This window comes from Mauremys reevesii, linkage group 7, assembly GCF_016161935.1.
Source record: "Mauremys reevesii isolate NIE-2019 linkage group 7, ASM1616193v1, whole genome shotgun sequence".
NCBI classification, from domain to species: Eukaryota; Metazoa; Chordata; order Testudines; family Geoemydidae; genus Mauremys; species Mauremys reevesii.
Genome location: NC_052629.1, coordinates 77771287 through 77790073, shown reverse-complemented (window position 1 = coordinate 77790073; position 18787 = coordinate 77771287). Strand labels below are relative to the sequence as shown.

The 18787-nt window shown below is 54.8% G+C and overlaps 1 protein-coding gene across 1 annotated transcript in view; it reads right to left on the bottom strand.

Annotated features, from left to right (window-relative positions):
• The window catches only part of SEMA3B (semaphorin 3B), an 88862-nt gene extending 70645 nt beyond the window's left edge, over positions 1 to 18217 (bottom strand). The window contains exon 1 of the mRNA XM_039482069.1: positions 18200 to 18217. The gene's annotated coding sequence lies outside the window, so the exon portion shown is untranslated. The remainder of the gene's footprint in view (positions 1 to 18199) is intronic.
• Between the last annotated feature and the right edge of the window lie 570 nt (positions 18218 to 18787).

The window sequence follows — 18787 nt, the reverse complement described above, 5'->3', positions numbered from 1 at the left end:
GTGCTAAGGGGCTCCAATCCAGATCCCAGCTCACCTGGGTTCCAGATCCATCCAGGGGTTTGGCTCTGCCCATTACAGACGTAGGGTCCAGGTGCAGAGTTTGAGTGTGGCTCTGAGCTTCCCCAGGGCTCCTGGGACCCAGCCCAGCATTGGGAGCTAGGGTGGGGGTGGGGGACAGGGTGACTGTGTAGAGACTGGATGGGGCCTGTCTCCATGTCTCACTGGCGGAACCAATCTTTCTGAGGGGGCTGAGTGACGAGGTGAGATGCCACCGAACCACTCCCCGTGCTGGGGCTCTCTGCCAGAACAGCCACTGGCCTCCCGTGTCTGAGAGCTGAACCTCCAGCGGCCACTTGCCCTGGTGATAACCCCCAGTGCCAGTTGGTAACAAGACTAATAATCCTGAGGCCTCTGCTGATCCTCTGCTAATGGCAAATATTGTCTCTCTGGGGATCATAGGGAAAGTCGCTTCTTGCATGCATGCTGGGGCTGTGTCTGACAGGCAGCACCCTGGAGTTTGCTGCCCTGGCCTGCCGGCCTCTGCGTTATCTGCTGTCATGCACGAGGGGAGACACCAGGTACCGTACATGACTCCAGCCCCAGCACCTGACACTCACCTCTATTCTGGCTGCTTTGCCCTGCTCTGGGGGCACAAAGAGCCAGAAACACAGATCTGGCTCCTGTAGGATTCTCCTAACATACTGGGAAGCCCCCAGTGGCCTTGGGCCAGGGTGATGGCTCTACATCACCCCCTACTGGTCTTGGTACAGAGGGAAAAGGGTGTGTGACCAGGGCATCCTTATGCTCTGGTGATCCCCAGCTGCCCATAGGACCCCGCTGGGCATAGGCAGCTGAGTGCAATTTAGAGCCACCCTGAAGCAGCTCTAAGTTACCGTGGGTGGGTCACACCAACCCCCAGCCAGTTCCTAGCTCTGGGAACCTTTAAGGTAGCAGAAAGTATATGTTGCCCCCTGCCTGTTCCTAGTCTGGAGCTAAGCGTGGCTCATCTGAACCAGAGAATTTGGGCCCTGCCTTTAAAGATCTGCCGGAGTTTTCTCCCTCCAGCTGCAGTGAATGATTATTGTAAGTGCAGCCAGCATGCTGATCGTTCAGCCAGACACACAGGAAGACAGCCTGGGCCACACTCTCTTCCCCCTCCCAGCGGGGTGAATTCAGAATAACTCCAGCGAAGTCATGGGGTTTACTTGGGCCACACAAACGCACAAAGGGACCAGACCAATCCGATGTCTGTTGGAGCTGGCGCCCCTTGGGGAAGGTGAGCAGGGGATGAGGCAGTGGCTACATGTTGGCAGGATTTAGCTGCCAGTGTGCAATGAAGGTCTCATGTTGGCACTTCCACCCCTCCAGAGTTCTCCGGTTAAAAGCACTGATCCTGCAGTGGCTGGTCTGTAAATTACATGGGATTGGAAGGGACCTCCTGGTCCCCCCAAGATCGCAGGCAGCCCCAGCAGCAGGGCCGGCTCCAGACCCCAGCGCGCCAAGTGCACGCTTGGGGCGGCATTTTGCTGGCAGGGCAGCAGCCGGCTCCGGCGGACCTTCCGCAGTCATGCCTGCGGGAGGTCCACCGGAGCCGCGGGACCAGTGGACCTTCTGCAGGCATGTCTGCAAGAGGTCCCCCGGAGCCGCGGGATCGGCGACTGCCAGAGCGCCCCTCGCGGCGCGCCGCCCTGCTTGGGGTGGCGGGATTCCTAGAGCCGCCCCTGCCCAGCAGATCTTCCCATTCCTAAACTTACCAAGTACCATCTTAAAACTAGGTCAGTTGTTTGCCCCTGCTCCTCGCCTGAGAGGGTGTTCCAGAGCCTGCCTGCCTTCGAAAACTTTGTCTGACTCACAGCCAGTTTATCCCCATTTGGTCTCATGCCAATGTTGTCCTCCAGCGTCACTAGCTCTCCCCCCTCTCCCTGGGTTTAAAAGTTGAAGGATCAGGGCCAGACTGTGGAAGACAGTGTGGTGGGGTGAATTTTTCACACCCCGGAGCGAAGTAGCTAGTTTGGTCTAAATTTTAAGTGTAGACCAGGTAAGTCTCTGTCCCCCACTGCTGTAATCTCCAGTAGCCTGGCAACACCTTTGTGAGATAGGGCACTGCTGAGATCCCCTTTGGGCAGGTGACAGACTGCAGCCCAGAGAGACTTGCCCAAGGGCACACGGGAATCTGTGGAAGGGCAGAGACTTGAGCCCAGGGCTCCTGAGTTCTAGGCTGGAGCTCTAACCACTGAACCAGCCTTTCACTCCAAAAGATGGAATCAACAGGCAGCATTTCCAAACACGCCCAGTACTGGCCGAACTCTGTTGCCACTGAAATTGCTGGGAGCTCCCCCAGTGACTTCAGTGGGAGCATGGACTGGCCAATGGAAATCCTGCTCTCTAGGGGAGGCGCTAGGAGGTTTCCACAGCATTAGCCAGTGCAGATACATCTCGGAGCCTCAGAAAGTTGCGATCCTGCCAAACCCGTTGTGATAGAAAGAGATGCAATATCCTACTAGTGTCCGACGGTCACATTTAAAAAGCACCATATGCTTGACTTTCTTAGAGGAGATTGTGTATCTGCTAATTCTGCCCCGGAGTCAAAGGAAACCCAACCCAGAGAAACAAAGGAAATAGATTCATCAGGAGTGAAGCCTTCATAGCTCCAGCCAGGCAATGCTGGAGATGCCTGTGATGCAGAGCTGTACATCGTGAGTTAAAATCCAAAAGACCCGAAACGCAGCGAGTACTTGTCTCCGCACCAAAGCCATTCCCAGATGGATCCAGGCCAGGGGGAATGTTGTGGAAACATATCTCCAGGCTCCATTGGAGGAGTAAGGTTTGGATAACCTCAAGCTTGGCGGGCTTCAGCAAGCCCCAGAATTCAGAAGCATGAAGATGTTGTGGGTAAAGCTGCCATTTCTGTCTTGTTATCGCTCCTGCCGAGCGACCACCCAAGGTAGGATAAAAACGAGACCATCCCTTTCTGGTAGGCCTTGTATGGGTTAGATGAGCCCTCCAGCTGGAGGATCCAAGACGCACTGGCCCTGAGGGTAAGTAGTAGGGTTAGGAAAATAGCGGCGGCCAATTCCTAGGAATCAAAGGAGAGCTGCAGTGATTCTCGTACTGCATTTACACACGTCAACTCAGCGGGAGGTGCCGGTGCAGCGTGAGGAATGGGTTGTGAAATGGGCATAATATCCATGGCACTAGAAAAGCGGGTCAGATCTTCATACGATTAGCACCCAGAAGCTCCCACAGGAGACACAGGCTCGATTTTCTGCCAGAGTTGAGCCACTGACAACTGACTGCAGCCCCAACCTGTGCACCCACCCACACGGGGAAAAGAGACAGTGGCTAGGGGATTCCTAAACTGCCTGTGAAATTAGTCTGGTAGTGCACATGACAGATTGAAGGTATTACTGCGCTGGCCTGGTCCCTGCCACATTCCCCCTTTATTGGCTGTTCTCCTCGGTTCACGGTACAGACTTGCAGCACGTCCTGCAAAGCCAGCTGGAGCCTGTGCTGGCAGATCAGGGGACGAGGCAGAGCCGCGGCTTCTCACCCTCATCCCTCCCTGCTTCTCTGGGGGCTCGGACGCAGCGCAGGATGTGGTGGGCCTGGGGTGCGCTTGCTGAGGTTTGCTGGCATGGGGAGATGAACAAGGCCATGGTTTTGCACAGCACAGGCTGCGGTTTCTGCCGGCCAGGCTCCGTTTCCACTGGGAACGTGTGGAAAGTGATATGTGGCTGGGATGTGAGTTCCCGCTTTCCCCTGCTGGCAAGGAGCTTCCCCCCTGCTGGAAAGGGGGGGAGGGGGCTGGGGTGACCGGGAATGACACGATCCCAGCACTGCCCGGGAGGGGAGGAGCTGGGCCGGGAGGGCTGGTCTGGATCCCATTAGGAGAAGAGAGCGATGCCAACAAACTCAGCAGAGCGGAGAGATCCTTCTGAGGGAAGTGGTAGGAAGAGACAGGCTGCAAGCAGCATATCGCTCCGGCCCTCGGAGTGCTGGCTTTAAAAGGCCGAGCCTGGAAAGGCTTTTGGGGGACAGGGAGATCCAGCTTGTTCTGGCACTAGGAACGTGGGTACTGTCTAGTCGGGCAGATGCTGGTGACTGGAGGACTAGAGAAACAAGAGGGAAAGTCAGACCATAGCAAGGGGAAGGGATATGCAGGGTGCTGTGCTAAACCTGGTGCCATTCGTTAATGCCCATTTAACTGCAATGACTAGCTCACAGCTTGGATAAAGGAAGCCTGGGTTAAAGACATGATCCCTTTGTTTAATGTGTTTGAAATCCCAGTAACCATAGTTCCCGGAGATCCCCCAGCGATGGCCAGAATCATTGGGCTTCCAAATCTGGATATTGCTAAGGGATTGGCTAGCTGACAGAGTGCAGCGATAGAAGGGGGGTCCTTTCCCCCCTCCATGCTGGCTGACAGCTGTCCGAGAGTGCCAGAGGCACACCGCGTCACCCTGTGTGGATATAAAGCTCTGTGCGAATGCCTGGTCAGGGCTTTGATCCATCATTTTTGTACCATTGACAGAAACAAGAAGGGGGGAGATTTCACACACAGATGAGGCCTAGGATAAAAGACAAGCAGAAAGAGAAACACTGTCCCGCTTTTGAAAAGAAAACCCTTTTCAGCCTGTATTTATCTATGGTAATGGAGTGACACAGGACCCATGAACGGTTAAAAAAAACCTTTTGGGACCCCTTGAAGCAGACCCTAGTTGGGAGGCCTGTAGCTGCGTGTCACATTATACAGGGACTCTTTTAAAGCCAAGGGACATGGTGTCTTTAAAGCATAATCATGGAACAGAGCAGGAGCGAGCAGCTATAATAACTACCTGAAAACATTAGAGGGAGCTCGGGGGAAGACATCTGGGGAGCATGGCGGGGCAAACAGGATGGCATGGACTGTTGCAGAGAGACACCCGCTTAATCCTGCTCCCAAGTTCCACTGGGGGCGAGGAAACGGGGCTCTGCTGGGTCTGTGCGGGAGGGAGGGATGCAGGAAGGGAAGGCACAGCCGATCCATCCTGAGAGCACCCCCCGTATTTCCCAGCACAGCCCAGGGTTTAGAGAGGAGCAGAGAATTTGGAGGAGGTGCCTTTAGGAAAAGAGCTGGAAGGGGCAACACAGGAGAGTCAGTGGCTAATCTGCAACTGCACACTTGCATCCTTCCCACCCCCTCCCCGGTTTACTGCCTGGGCAGCTCCCACCCCGGGAGCCTCTGGGAATTAGCCAGCACAAGGCACAGCTGAACTTCCCTTCGGAATGGATTCAAGGGGCCTTTAAGCCGATCAGGAACATTCTTTCTTGGGTAGAAATGGCCACAGCAGAAATGCAGGGTGAGAAATGAGACACAACACAGGCTGCTGCCCGCAAGCCGCCCCTGCTCCTCTCCCACACATGGGGTTGGGGGCGCCTGGCTGGTACATCTCTCCTGGTCACACGTGCACCTCTGGCCAGATGACTCGTACCTCCCACAAAGGGAAACAACGAACAAAGTAAGAACAAATGTAAAGGCCCAGGTCTTGGGCAAGGTCCGTTGAGCTCAGAGGGGAGGGGCAAATGCAGCATTAAGTCATAGAATCATAGAATCTCAGGGTTGGAAGAGACCTCAGGAAGTCATCTAGTTCAACTCCCTGCTCAAAGGAGGACCAACACAAACTAAATCATCCCAGCCAGAGCTTTGTCAAGCTGGGCCTTAAAAACCTCTAAGGATGGAGATTCCACCATCTCCCTAGGTAACCCATTCCAGTGCTTCACCACCCTCCTAGTGAAAAAGTTTTTCCTAATATCCAACTAAGACCTCCCCCACTGCAACTTGAGACCATTACTCCTTGTTCTGTCATCTGCCACCACTGAGAACAGCCGAGCTCCATCTTCTTTGGGACCTCTCTTCAGGTAGTTGAAGACTGCTATCAAATCCCCCCTCACTCTTCTCTTCTGCAGACTAAATAAGCCCAGTTCCCTCAGCCTCTCCTTGTAAGTCATGTGCTCCAGATCCCTCATCATTTTCGTTGCCCTCTGCTGTACTCTCCAATTTGTCCACATCCTTTCTAGAGCGGGGGGCCCAAAACTGGACACAATACTCCAGATGTGGTCTCACCAGTCTCACCAGTGCCGAATAGAGGGGAATAATCACTTCCCTCAATCTGCTGCCAATACTCCTACTAATGCAGCCCAATATGCCATTACCCTTCTTGGCAACAAGGGCACACTGCTGACTCATATCCAGCTTCTCATCCACTGTAATCCCCAGGTCCTTTTCTGCAGAACTGCTCCTTAGCCAGCCTGTAGCCGTGTCTGGGATTCTTCCATCCTAAGTGCAGGACTCTGCACTTGTCCTTGTTGAACCTCATTAGATTTCTTTTGGCCCAATCCTCCAATTTGTCTAGGTCACTCTGGACCCTATTCCTACCCTCCAGCGTATCTACCTTTCCCTCCAATTTAGTGTCATCTAACAACTTGCTGAGGGTGCAATCCATCCCATCATCTAGATCATTAATAAAGATGTTGAACAAAACCAGCCCCAGGACAGACCCCTGGGACACTCCATTTGATACTGGCTGCCAACTAGACATCAAGCCATTGATCACTACCCACTGAGAACTAGCCAGCTTTCTATCCACCTTATAGTCCATTCATTCAATCCATACTTTTTTATCTTGCTGGCAAGAATACTGTGGGAGACCATATCAAAATCTTTGCTAAAGTCAAGGTATATCACGTCCACCACTTTCCCCATATCCACAGATCCAGTTATCTCATCATAGAAGGCAATCAGGTTGGTCAGGCATGACTTGCCCTTGTTGAATCCATTTTCACTATTCCTGATCACCTTCCTTTCCTCCAAGTGCTTCAAAATGGATTCCTTGAGAACCTGCTCCATGATTTTTCCAGGGACTAAGGTGAGGATGAATTCTCCTTCCATTTTTTAAAGATGGGCACTATATTTACCTTTTCCCAATCATCCTGGACCTCCCCCTATCACCATGAGTTTTCAAAGATAATGGCCAATGGCTCTGCAATCACATCAGCCAACTTCCTCAGCACCGTTGGATGCATTGCATCTGGCCCCATGGACTTGTGCATGTCCAGCTTTTCTAAATAGTCCTTAACCTGTTCTTTCACCACCGAGGACTGCTCACCTCCTCCCCATTCTATGCTGCCCAGTGCAGCAGTCTGGGGCTTACCTTGTCTGTGAAGACCAAGGCAAAAAAAGCCTTGAGTACTTCAGCTTTTTCCACATGATCTGTTACCTTCATGGCCCCCCTCCCTCAGGTCAGCCTGCTCCCAGTCCAATTCCAGGCATAGTACTTTGTGCTGGCTGACAGTCGCCCCCAAGCACCATTCTAATGTCTGGGAATTGCAAGAGCCGCTTTGGCTGCCCCCCTTTTCTCCTGGATATGCCCCCTCGCTAAGGATGGCACTGGAGCTGCCATTGTGGCTATAAGCCACCCAAAGGTCTGTCTCAGTGGATTGGATCCACTGGCTGCCAATGAGGAGGAGGAGGGATATTCCATGTGGCTTAGATGATGGAAGCAGTGAGGTCATATGGATTGCAGGGGCTTGGATACTTCACAAACCACCACCAGCAGCTGCTCGGAACCCGGTTCTCCAGCAAGAGCTGGACCTGCGCCCTGTGCGGGGGGACTGTTCAGATCTGGGCTGCACGGGTCAGCCCAGGACAAGGGTCTGGCCCTGCGGGGCCCCTGGGATCTGGATTGGGATCAGGACTTCTGCCAACTTGGGGGTGTTGGATCCAGGGTTTTGCTGCAGCCCCAAGACAAGAACTCGGCACAGAACCAATGAGACATGTGGGTTCCTATCATCCTGCCCAGCCCCTCAGTCTGCCAGCCCCCTCACCCCCCGGAGCACCATGGGAGTTTAATGGAAGCTGCCTCTCCCTGCTACGCTCTCTTCAGCCTCCATGATTTCTGAGGACACTTCGAAGGCTGATGCCACACAGGGCTGGGAGCACTTGGGTGTGGCTGAAAGGCCTGTCAATCTGCAGCAGGGGCAGCCTGACCACCACAGCTGATTGGGGGAGGGGATGGGTGGTTAACTCTTTCGCTACTGCCAGCATGACCAGCTGAGGAACGAGACAGGGCTCAGGGTCTCCCAAAAGCATGGCCCAAACCCTTCATTGTGTGCCCAAGGCCTGGACCCCCACACTGCAATAAAACAGCCACACTCAGAACCAAGGTATCAGTGAATGTCCTGCGAAGCCTGGGGTGCCTCTAGCTTTTTTGCCACCCCAAGCATGGTAGGCAGGCTGCCTTCGGCAGCGTGCCTGTGGGAGGTCCCCAGTCCCATGGATTTGGCAGCTTGCCTGCAGGAGGTCCACCGGTCCCATGGCTTTGGCGTACCTGCCGCCGAATTGCCGCCGAATCTGTGGGACTGGCAGACCTCCTGCAGGCAAGCCGCTGAAGGCAGCCTGACTGCTGCCCTCGCAGGGACCGGCAGGGGGCCCCCCACAGCTTGCTGCCCCAGGCTGGTGCCTGGAGCCCCACGCTGGTGCCTGGAGCCGCCGCTGTGCAGAGCTAGTCTCCCTTGCAGGGCTAGCTGCCACCTGCAAAGGAGCCAGTCTGAGGTAGCTGTTGGACTCCAGGAAGCAGAGCAGAGGGCCTGGGCCGGCAGCACAGAGCAGGAGTGAGTTATTGACATGCATATTGGACACATGTAGATAAAAGGGTGTCGGGCAGGCGTGAGAGGTGCAGCATGATGGCAGAACTGGGAGAGTTTGGGGACCCCGTCCCCTTCATGGCCTGTGTGCTCCAGCTGAAGTCCAACAGCCTGAAGAGCTGTCAGTTTGCAGAGTGCTTTAACCTCCCCACCATTGTTTGCCAGCTGTGCATGTCGTGCTGGATGGAACAGCCCGCCTCAGATAGTAGGTACTGATTAAAAGACACAGCTGCAGACCCAAACAAACCAGCTTCCACCCATCTTGAGCCCTCCTTTTGTCTCCTGTGTTTACCAGAGACTGCCCCCTGCCTGGCACGTTACACAGCCCACAGAGACACCTAGTGGCTGGATAACATATTGCAAGCAAACATGCCATTACAGCTCTAGGAACACTGCAAGATTCTTAATACTTATTACTGTTCATATCACAGTAGCATCAAGCCCCCGCTCTCCTAATCACAGTGCAGGGCCCATTGTGCTAGGTGCGGTGCAGACACAGTAGGAAGTGCTATGCTCTGTCACATGTGCTTTACACCTATACTGTCCACACACACACACCCTGCCCGGTACAAGCAAACGGAATCATAGAATCATAGAATCTCAGGGTTGGAAGGGACCTCAGAAGGTCATCTAGTCCAACCCCCTGCTCAAAGCAGGACCAAACCCAACTAAATCATCCCAGCCAGGGCTTTGTCAAGCCTGACCTTAAAAACCTCTAAGGAAGGAGATTCCACTACCTCCCTAGGTAACCCATTCCAGTTCTTCACCACCCTACTAGTGAAAAAGTTTTTCCTAATGTCCAACCTAAACCTCCCCCTCTGCAACTTGAGACCATTACTCCTTGTTCTGTCATCTTCTACCACTGAGAACAGTCTAGATCCATCCTCTTTGGAACCCCCTTTCAGGTAGTTGAAAGCAGCTATCAAATCCCCCCTCATTCTCTTCTGCAGACTAAACAATCCCAGTTCCCTCAGCCTCTCCTCATAAGTCATGTGCTCCAGCCCCCTAATCATTTTTGTTGCCCTCCTCTGGACTCTCTCCAATTTATCCACATCCTTCTTGTAGTGTGGGGCCCAAAACTGGACACAGTACTCCAAATGAGGCCTCACCAGTGCTGAGTAGAGGGGAATGATCACATCCCTCGATCTGCTGGAAATGCCCCTACTTATACAACCCAAAATGCCATTAGCCTTCTTGGCAACAAGGGCACACTGTTGACTCATATTCAGCTTTTCGTCCACCGTAACCCCTAGGTCCTTTTCTGCAGAACTGCTGCCCAGCCATTCGGTCCCTAGTCTGTAACAGTGCATGGGATTCTTCCGTCCTAAGTGCAGGACTCTGCACTTGTCCTTGTTGAACCTCATCATATTTCTTTTGGCCCAATCCTCTAATTTGTCTAGGTCCCTCTGTATCCTATCCCTATCCTCCAGCATATCAACCACTCCTCCCAGTTTAGTGTCATCTGCAAACTTGCTAAGGGTGCAGTCCACACCATCCTCCAGATCGTTAATGAAGATATTGAATAAAACCGGCCCCAGCACCGACCCTTGGGGCACTCCACTTGATACCGGCTGCCAACTAGACATGGAACCATTGATCACTAGACATGGAACCATTGATCACTAACGGACGTCTGGGACAAGCCACCTGCCTTGGCAGGAGAGGAGAAGGAGAAAGATGATGTGACAAACACCTTTATTCACCATAAAAATCAAATAGAAGTCACATTAAAAAGCATTGTAAAAATGAAAAACTCTTGTACATTACACTAAATACACTGAAAGATCTCAATGCAGAGAAACCCACCCCAGGGAACATTACACCCTGAGCTCCCCAGACATTATTAAAATGCCATGTCAATCAAAATGGACCCAGGTGACAAGTCTGTTTGTAACAGGTCACTGACGCCCATAGCGAAGGGAGAGCTTGGATTGTTCCAGCTCAAATAAGGCAAAACCCAACTTGCTTTGAGGGTGAAACTCCCAGGGAAGCATATTTAGTTCAGTTCAACCTCATAGCCCAAATGAACGGCTGAGGAGAGGGACAGAAATGGGGGTTATCAGCAGCTGGCTTGGTTGGCCACCTCCACTGGTGCTGCAGAACGTACCCCCAGAACCGAGGCAGAGTTATCTAGACTTGGGCTAAGCTCTTGACATGTGTGTTGGAGCCAGCCATCAATCTGAGCTGGCCAGAGCACAGCTAAGAGCTAGGAGAGGGAAAGAAGAAACCCCACCTGAACTGCCAGACTAGGATTGGCAGAGATGTGCATTCCTAGCATGTGTAGATATCAATGAGGCTAAATCAGCAATGGACCAATTTAGAGACACTCAGCTGAGCTTGGCCTTGCAGGTGAAGATCAGCAAAAGGAGGCCAAAGGCGCTCTGAGAGGCTGTGGAATTAGCTGTGGAACGTGAATCTTTCTTTGCAGCAGTGCATCAGAAGAGGAAGCACGGCTGGGGAGGAAGATGGATGCTGACACTGTGAGCCCTGCACGTACAGCTTTGTGTCTGGTATGTATGCTGGCAAGGGCGGGTTCTAGCTGGTTTGTGACTTTTTTGAAAGGTTAGAAAAAGCGAGACATTCGGTCGTTAAATAAGGGAAACTGGCAAAAAGGAAGGGAAGCCGTTCCGTTAAAAGTTGGCCACAACAGTTATCAGACCAGACATGTTAACAATGCAAGGGAATAGGGGATCTAAAACTGAACCACCTGATTGTTCTTAAATGGAGCCTGTGACCAGATAAGTCAAGGACACCTGTCCACAAGACTGCAAGTTTGACTCCTGGAGTCTGAGCGAGAAGTCTGGATTGCCAAGCTAGTGGCTGAGTGAATAATTGGTTTGGATTCTGTTATGGCTAATAACTGTGCAATCAATGCCAGGGCAGGTGTCTTACAGCTTCAGCCAGTGATGATTCCCTCTACAGACGCAGCCCAGGTGAGACAAATGGTTTGTAGCCAATTGGTTGGTGCTGAGAAAGTTGTCCTACCTGCTGCGGCAAAAACCATAACAGCAGCTACATGCTGTGGTGGCTTTCCAAGACGGAGAGCGGTTGAGACCCAAGGTTTAGGGGGAGTTTTAGCTGCTAAAGTTCTTGTGAGCCTGAAGCTGGAATGGATCCCTGTTTGTTTGCCGAATGTTTCTGACAAGCAGCAAATAAAAAGGGAACCACAAAACCACAATGTAAACCAGTGAGTCCACTAAGTGCCTGGATAGAGGAAAGCTCCCAGGGTTTCCACTGAACCTGTTCTAGTGCAGTGCAACACCTGGAAATGAGACCAGCCTAAGGTTAGGAGTCGGGTGCTGTTCTCCTGATCCAACAGATAGTGTGTACTGCACTGATACTGGGGAAAAGAGTTATGACAGTGAATAAAATGGGCAAGGCCTGCCCTGGAGGGCAGATTTCACAGCTGCAGTAGTCATTTCGCAGGGGGTCTCTGAAAGAAGGCTGGTCAGGAGCTGAGGTATGTGGGCGGAGGGGGTGCGCTGGGTACTGTTTGATGGAGGCATGTGTCTGTGAGCAGAAGCACCCAGGGAACAGGCAGAGAGGATCAGCCAAAAAGCCAAGCATAAAGCAAGAGAAGGCTGGAAACATGGCCCAAAAGGAAAGTGACAAGATGCAGCTTTTTGGGTAGAGTGATGCCTGGAAAGAGGCTTAGAACTGTGAGCAAAGAACCTGCCTCCTGCTGTTTGATTCCTGCAGTGCTTGGGGGAACAGGACTTTGTCCACTCTCTGTCAGTTAACAGGATTGCATCGAAAAAACACCTGACTCACTTGTCAATTTCTCCTCCTAATAGAAACAACCAGCAAAGCCCCAAATATGGGCTAACCGCTCAGCCAAAGGTGGCAACGGTGTGCTCCAGGGGCCTGCACATCTCCACCCACAGCCACAGCCGCAGCCGCGGAGTCTCCAAAGTCAAGGCATTTTTTATAACAATCCCAGGCCAATCCGCCTCCCTAGCAGGCTTCACAGCCCCATCTCCAGCATCTGCTTGTGCTCGCTCCAGGAGGAGGAGGTTCTTGGCTCTGGGACTTGCGGGGTTGGCCGCCGAATAACAGCAGCCCATTGAGGGCAAAGGGGGGTGCGCCGATCTCATAGGTGCAGGTACAGACTCTCTCTGCTGCTGCCCCCACAATGTCCCCACCCCTGCCCCTCTATTCTGGGGCCTGAATTCTCACCAGTGTCCCCAGTTTCAGCAGAGTGTGGGCAAGATCCCAGGTGACCCAGCTCCCTGCCCCAGGAACATTTCATACTCTCTGCTGTGGCAAACACTATGATCCCTCCCCACCAAATGGTGCCATCAAGGGCTGCTCAGGGCTCTGTAAAGCCACATCAAACAGGATCCCCACTGCCCATAGCAGGGGACAGTAGGCACCAGCTGGGCCTCCGCACTGTGGAAAGGGGGCCTTGGAATGAACGATGTTCGCGGCAAGAACAAAGAAGGGGATAAGTGGAATAAAAAAATTCCTCGACCCAGAGTCCCTCCTGGACCACCTGACTCCCAAGGTACCTCTACACAGCAATTAAACACCCAAGCCGGCCCATGTCAGACGACTAAGGCTCACAGGGCTTGGGCTACAGGCTTAAAAACTGTGTTGTAAATATTCAGGCTTCTCGGGGACCCAGAGCCCCGGCTCCAGCCCGAGCCTGAATACTGTGTAGACATTCCCCCAAGCTGATCCCGGGCCAGGAAAATCACAGTGGATTTGCTCATCTGAGAGGCAGATTTTGTATCAGCCGGCACCAATAACTTCAACTACGCCCCTCGCAGTGGGCACACACCAAGCCCCTGTCTGTGGGGCAGAGTGCTCACTCCATTGGAAGGGCCCTCCATGGGGAGCCCCTTGCCCCCAGGGAGAACAAGGGGGAGGGATTATGACACCCCTGAAACAAATGAAACAAACACCCCTGACACCCCAGTAACACAGCAGAACAAACACATATTAAAAGGGGGAGCTCGAGACAGCCAGTGCCCCCTGTACATCCTTCCCAGGGCAGAGCCTCCCACAATCTCCAGAAAGGGGGGACATGTGAGGAGGGGGAGAGACTCCTACATCCAGACTCTGTAGGGTGACCAGATGAGAGGGAGAAAATATCAGGACACATGGAGGGGGGTCCGCCAGCGGAGGGGAAAAAAAAAAAAGCCGAGTGCTGCCAGCGGAGCAGCAAGAGGGGGGAAAAAAACCCCAAAACCGAGTGCTGCTGGCGGAGCAGCAAGAGGGGGGAAAAAACCCCAAAACCGAGTGCTGCTGGCGGAGCAGCAATAAATAAATAAAAAGGCGAGTGCTGCCGGCGGAACGAAATAGCAGGACGCGGGACAAAGACCTAAATAATCTCTATTTCTCTCTCCAGTTGGCAATTCCACTTTCTCCCTGCCCTGCTCTCTGATTCACAGCACCCGGCTGGATGTTGTTCCAACACACCCAGACCTTAAAAATAGCTGGGCTGTGCCCAGCACGCCCCACCCTGCCACGGGCCGGTATTTTTGGCCTGGGTGTGCCCACTGTGGAAACAGGCCGGATCCTCCTCTCTGCTCACACGGGCTGTGGAAAGCCGCTCTCTCCCAAGTGCCTGCTCCCCAGACTGCAAACCACCAGCCAGCAAGGCCCAGTGCAAATCTCTCTGCGCTGTCAGCAGCTGCTCACCCCTCATGGGCCTGGCCCCCTGCCTGGCCCCAGCCCGGCTCTGCAGCTGATCCATCCCTCTCATACTGGACAAACTGGCTGTGTGGGTTGATGTCACCAAAATCAAACACAGCAAGTTGGGGACAAGCTCTGGTAGGATCTGCCAGGCACAGGGCACTGAGAGTGTGACAGGGGATGGGACAGCCTTGTGGGAGGAGAGCCATTGGAGCCCAGCTCCATCCAGCCCCGCCGTATCTCACCTCCTGCTGCACCAGTCGGCAGGGGCGGCTCTAGCAATTGCGCCGCCCCAAGGAGGGCGGCGCGCCGCCGGGGGCGCTCTGGCGGTCGCCAGTCCCGCGGCTCCGGTGGACCTCCTGCAGACGTGCCTGCAGAAGGTCCGCTGGTCCCACGGCTCCGGTGGAGCATCCACAGGCACGCCTGCGGGAGCTCCACCCAAGCCGCGGGACCAGCGGACCCTCCGCAGGCACGCCTGCAGGAGGTCCACCGGAGCCGCCTGCCGCCCTCCCGGCGGCATGCTGCCCCAAGTGCGCGCTTGGCGCGCTGGGGTCTAGAGCCGGCCCTGCCAGTCGGAGCAATGGTCCATCCGGCCTGGCTCTACATCCCTCTGCCGGCCACACTGGATCAGACTAATGGTCCATCGAGACCAGGAACTTGTTTCTGGGGGTGGCCAGGATCTGACACTTCAGATGGAAGTTAAATAAAACCCAACAGAGCCATTATGCACTTGGGCGCTGGTGTGTGTGGGAGGGGAGGGGAGGAAGTGGGGATTCCTTCCTGACCCCAGAGTGGAGCATCCAGCACCCTGAAGCATGAGGTTCCAGACACAGAGTTAGAAATCGGACCGGTGAGCTCACCGCAGAGCAGACGGGTGACAAAGCTCAACAGGCCTGGAGTGTTCATTCGAATACAGCATATGGCACTATTACTACAAAGGTCCCCGTGAGACCCCATGAGGTTTGCCTCATACTCCTAGAAAGGAATTCTTACTATTCCTCTTCTGAGCTCCCCCTGCTCTGCCGTGCCCCTCACTCCCAACCTGCAGCCCCTGCTATCCTGGGAAGCCTGGGCTTCCCTTCCTCCTACAGCTCTGCCTGTGCCCTTCATTCCCGACCAGCAGCCCCCTACTAGCCCAGCCCTGGACTCCCCCTACTCACAGCTCTGTGGATCTGGGGACAGCCTGCAACACAAGCCCCCTTCTATTGTGCCCGGGTGAGAAAGCCGGGAAGCAGGGGAAGGGGGAGCAACATGAACATGTCTGCAGGTGTCTCTCCCCCAGCCCACCCAGCAGACCCGACTCACCCCCTGCTGGTGGCCTTTTCAGATGCACCCATACTCCAGCACATCCTGCACTTGGCAAACCCATCGCCCTCCCCCCGGGGACCTCCGTGCCCCGAGCTCTCTGTGATCCTGGGCACAAGGCTTCCCAGGAACTTTTCCATTCGCCTCAGCCATACGGATCAAGGTCTGGGACGCAGGCGCCAAACTAGTGATGCCCGTCTCATTGTGTCGCCTCCCAGCGGGGGGTGGGGGAGGCATGCACAGCCATTCAGCCGAGCCAAGCCGCTGAGAGCCAGGAGAATTTACTGTCCTCCTGTGTTAGAAGAACAAAGCTGAGCAGGGAGGGTTTTGTGTGTCTGTGTGTGTGGGGGCTCCCTTTTTCCCTTCAATTCCTTGTTTGACAAACAACTGTCTGGGGGAACAAAGACCGGCTGGGATGTGCTGGGACGTGGGCTGGGAAGGAGAGATGGTGCTGCTTCTTCAGCGCAGACTTTCAGGCTTTATTCACAGCTCTGCAGCCTTGTCTGGGTGGGCACTGATGCGACTGCGTGAGGCTTTCAGCTGCTCGGATCTATGCTGAGCGGGGTCAGAGCAGTGCTGGGCCGGGAGACCACCTAGAAAAACCCCACGGGCTGCAGCGCCAATAGGGCAGGAGCGAGTGAATGGCCTAGCAGTAGGGAGGCCGTGTTTCAGAGGAGATTTCAAACAATTGTACGGGCTACTCGTGGTCTAGTGTGATGCAGTGTGGCTAGTACAAGCGTGAATGTATTGGACTGTTGCTCTGAGGGAAACCCTGGAACATCTCGGCAGGGTGGGGGTGACAAATCCCCATGTCCTGGACAAATTCCAACACAGCCTGTTCCATTCTGTCTCCCTAAGTTCCACCCCGTCCCCCAGCAGTTTCAATTTAATCCAGACATCTTCACTCTCTGTCCTAACCTCTCGTGTGGTGTTGCTGTGTGTTGTTAAACAGTGGCCATGTTCCAGCCCAGGGGTGGCTGCATTGTGGCGGGGAAGCGGTTCCTGTCCATAAAGCTGGCTGTGGGGAAGCTAGCGAAACATATGTACAAGATTCTTATTCTTCTGTCCCTCTCCACGGAGTCTCAGGGGCAGCCAGTCACATTTAATGACTAAGCCAGAGGGGAACACCTGTTCCCAGCTCTCTGTACTAGAACTAATGGTGCGGAACCTCCATTCGTTCATTGTGCAATAGGACCATTAAGTTATTTGCAAGAGGCTCATGAGCACTCTCCCCACTCCTGCCCTGCTCTCCCTCTCTTGCCCCCCATCTTCTCCCAACCAGATCACTCCAGCTGCCTGGAATACCATCCCACGATGCTTTCACAGCCCAGCGGTGGCTGGGAACAGCCCCGGCAGCCCACAAGAGTGTATAATGCAGCTATTGATCTGCAGCAGGCCCAGTGGAGTCCAGAGCACAGACACAATAGGGCCTTGTCTGGTGATGGATCTCCCAGCACTGCTTGAGGGCCCAGGGACCCATGGAGGGTTTCTTTCTTCTTTCTTACAGCTCAGATCCATCTGGGTGCCAGGGAAAAATCCCAGGCACAGGGCAAAGCAAGGGATGGGGACGGCCAGGCGGTAAATGCAGGCGGAGGGGCACTCCCATATTCAGGAGCAGCTCAGCAAGTCAGCTGATGTGGGAAGGGGCTTTCCAGCTTCAGCTCTGGCAGAGAGCGCCAAATACTCTCAGCATGCGGGAATATCTATCCTGGCCTCCCCTGGCAGCAGCAGGCACTGCAGGGTGGGTGCAGAGGTGCTGGCGGTGGGGGAGATTTCCTGCCTTGCAGGGCCCAGCAAATACCACGCGCATAGTCAGTAGTTCAGTGAATAGCAGGCCCCCAGTGCTCAAAACCAGAGAAACCCCGTCCGTTCCCCTCCAGCGTGATAGCCTGCTCAGACTGTGCAGTGGGGCGGAGGAGTGGCTGTAGCCCAGCCCTCCCTGCTGCTGCAGTGCACAGGGTCAGCCAGCCAGCACCCACTGCTGGGAGAGGCGGGGATGGCCTCACCACAAGGCTGGATGGTGCTCCGAGGGGCTCTTCCCACGGGCGTAGGGAAGGTGGCACCCAGTCACAGCCTCTCACAGGGGCAATGCCCACAGCACATTATAGCATGGCCTGGCAGAACAGAGAGTGCCTGCAGCCACGGGCTTTGCAAGGGCAACGTAACCTGCTGCAATGAGTAAACCCTGACTCTGCTGCCACCCCGCTTTCGAGTGCTGCAGCGACAAAATCTTCCCTCCCGCAGTCTGCCCAGGGCACAAGGGCCTGCCCTCCCTGCCCTCCTGTGCAGCGGGCACCTTGCTCAGAACTGGAGCGATCCCAGCGGGTAGGGTCTGGCACTGCCCTACAGCTCTGGATCCTGCCAGGCACCTGGAACAGAGCCAAGCAATGAGATCGATCCCCTAACATCACTGGCTCTATGTTGCTCTGCCCTCCCTTGTGAGGGGTGGGTCCTAGGCTGGGACAGGTCAGGTGGGTGTTTTTGGGAGGCATGGAGGCCCCCGCACATCTCAAACCAGTGAGCAGGGACCTCCCACTTCTCTAGCACGCGCCAGCCCTGTGGACATGGCACTTACCTCCCAGGCAGCGATGGGAGGGCTCTGCTTCCAAGCTCCCCCGTCCCTTGGTGTCAGGCTGGCAGAGACTCCTGCCCCTCCCTGGCCTGCCAGCCTGCGGGTTGAGATCATGCCACAGCCTCTTCTGACCTTTAAACTCTGAACAGTCACTTCGCCGTGTGATGGGTCCAAGTAACAGCAGTGTGTGGGGGGGGGGGGAGGCATGGATGGCGCAGGAGGGAGGACAGCTGCTCTCTGGGGGCGCGTGATCTGGGTTGCAAAAGAGGTGAGTCAGCAGCAGAAACCTAGGCCTTTATGGCTGATGCCAACAAAGGGTGATTGACTCACCGGATACTGAGCCCTGTGCATCCACTCAGTCATGCCTGCGGGAGGTCCACCGGAGCCGCGGACGACCGGACCTGCCGCAGGCATGACTGCGGAGGGGGCGCTCGTCCCGCGGCTCGGCTGGACCTCCCGCAGGCATGACTGCGGCAGCTCAAGCGGAGCCGCCGGACCCGCGAACCGTCCGCAGCCGTGCCCGCGGGAGGTCCACTGTTCCCGCGGCTCCGGTGGAGCTCCCGCAGTCATGCCTGTGGCAGGTCCGCTCGT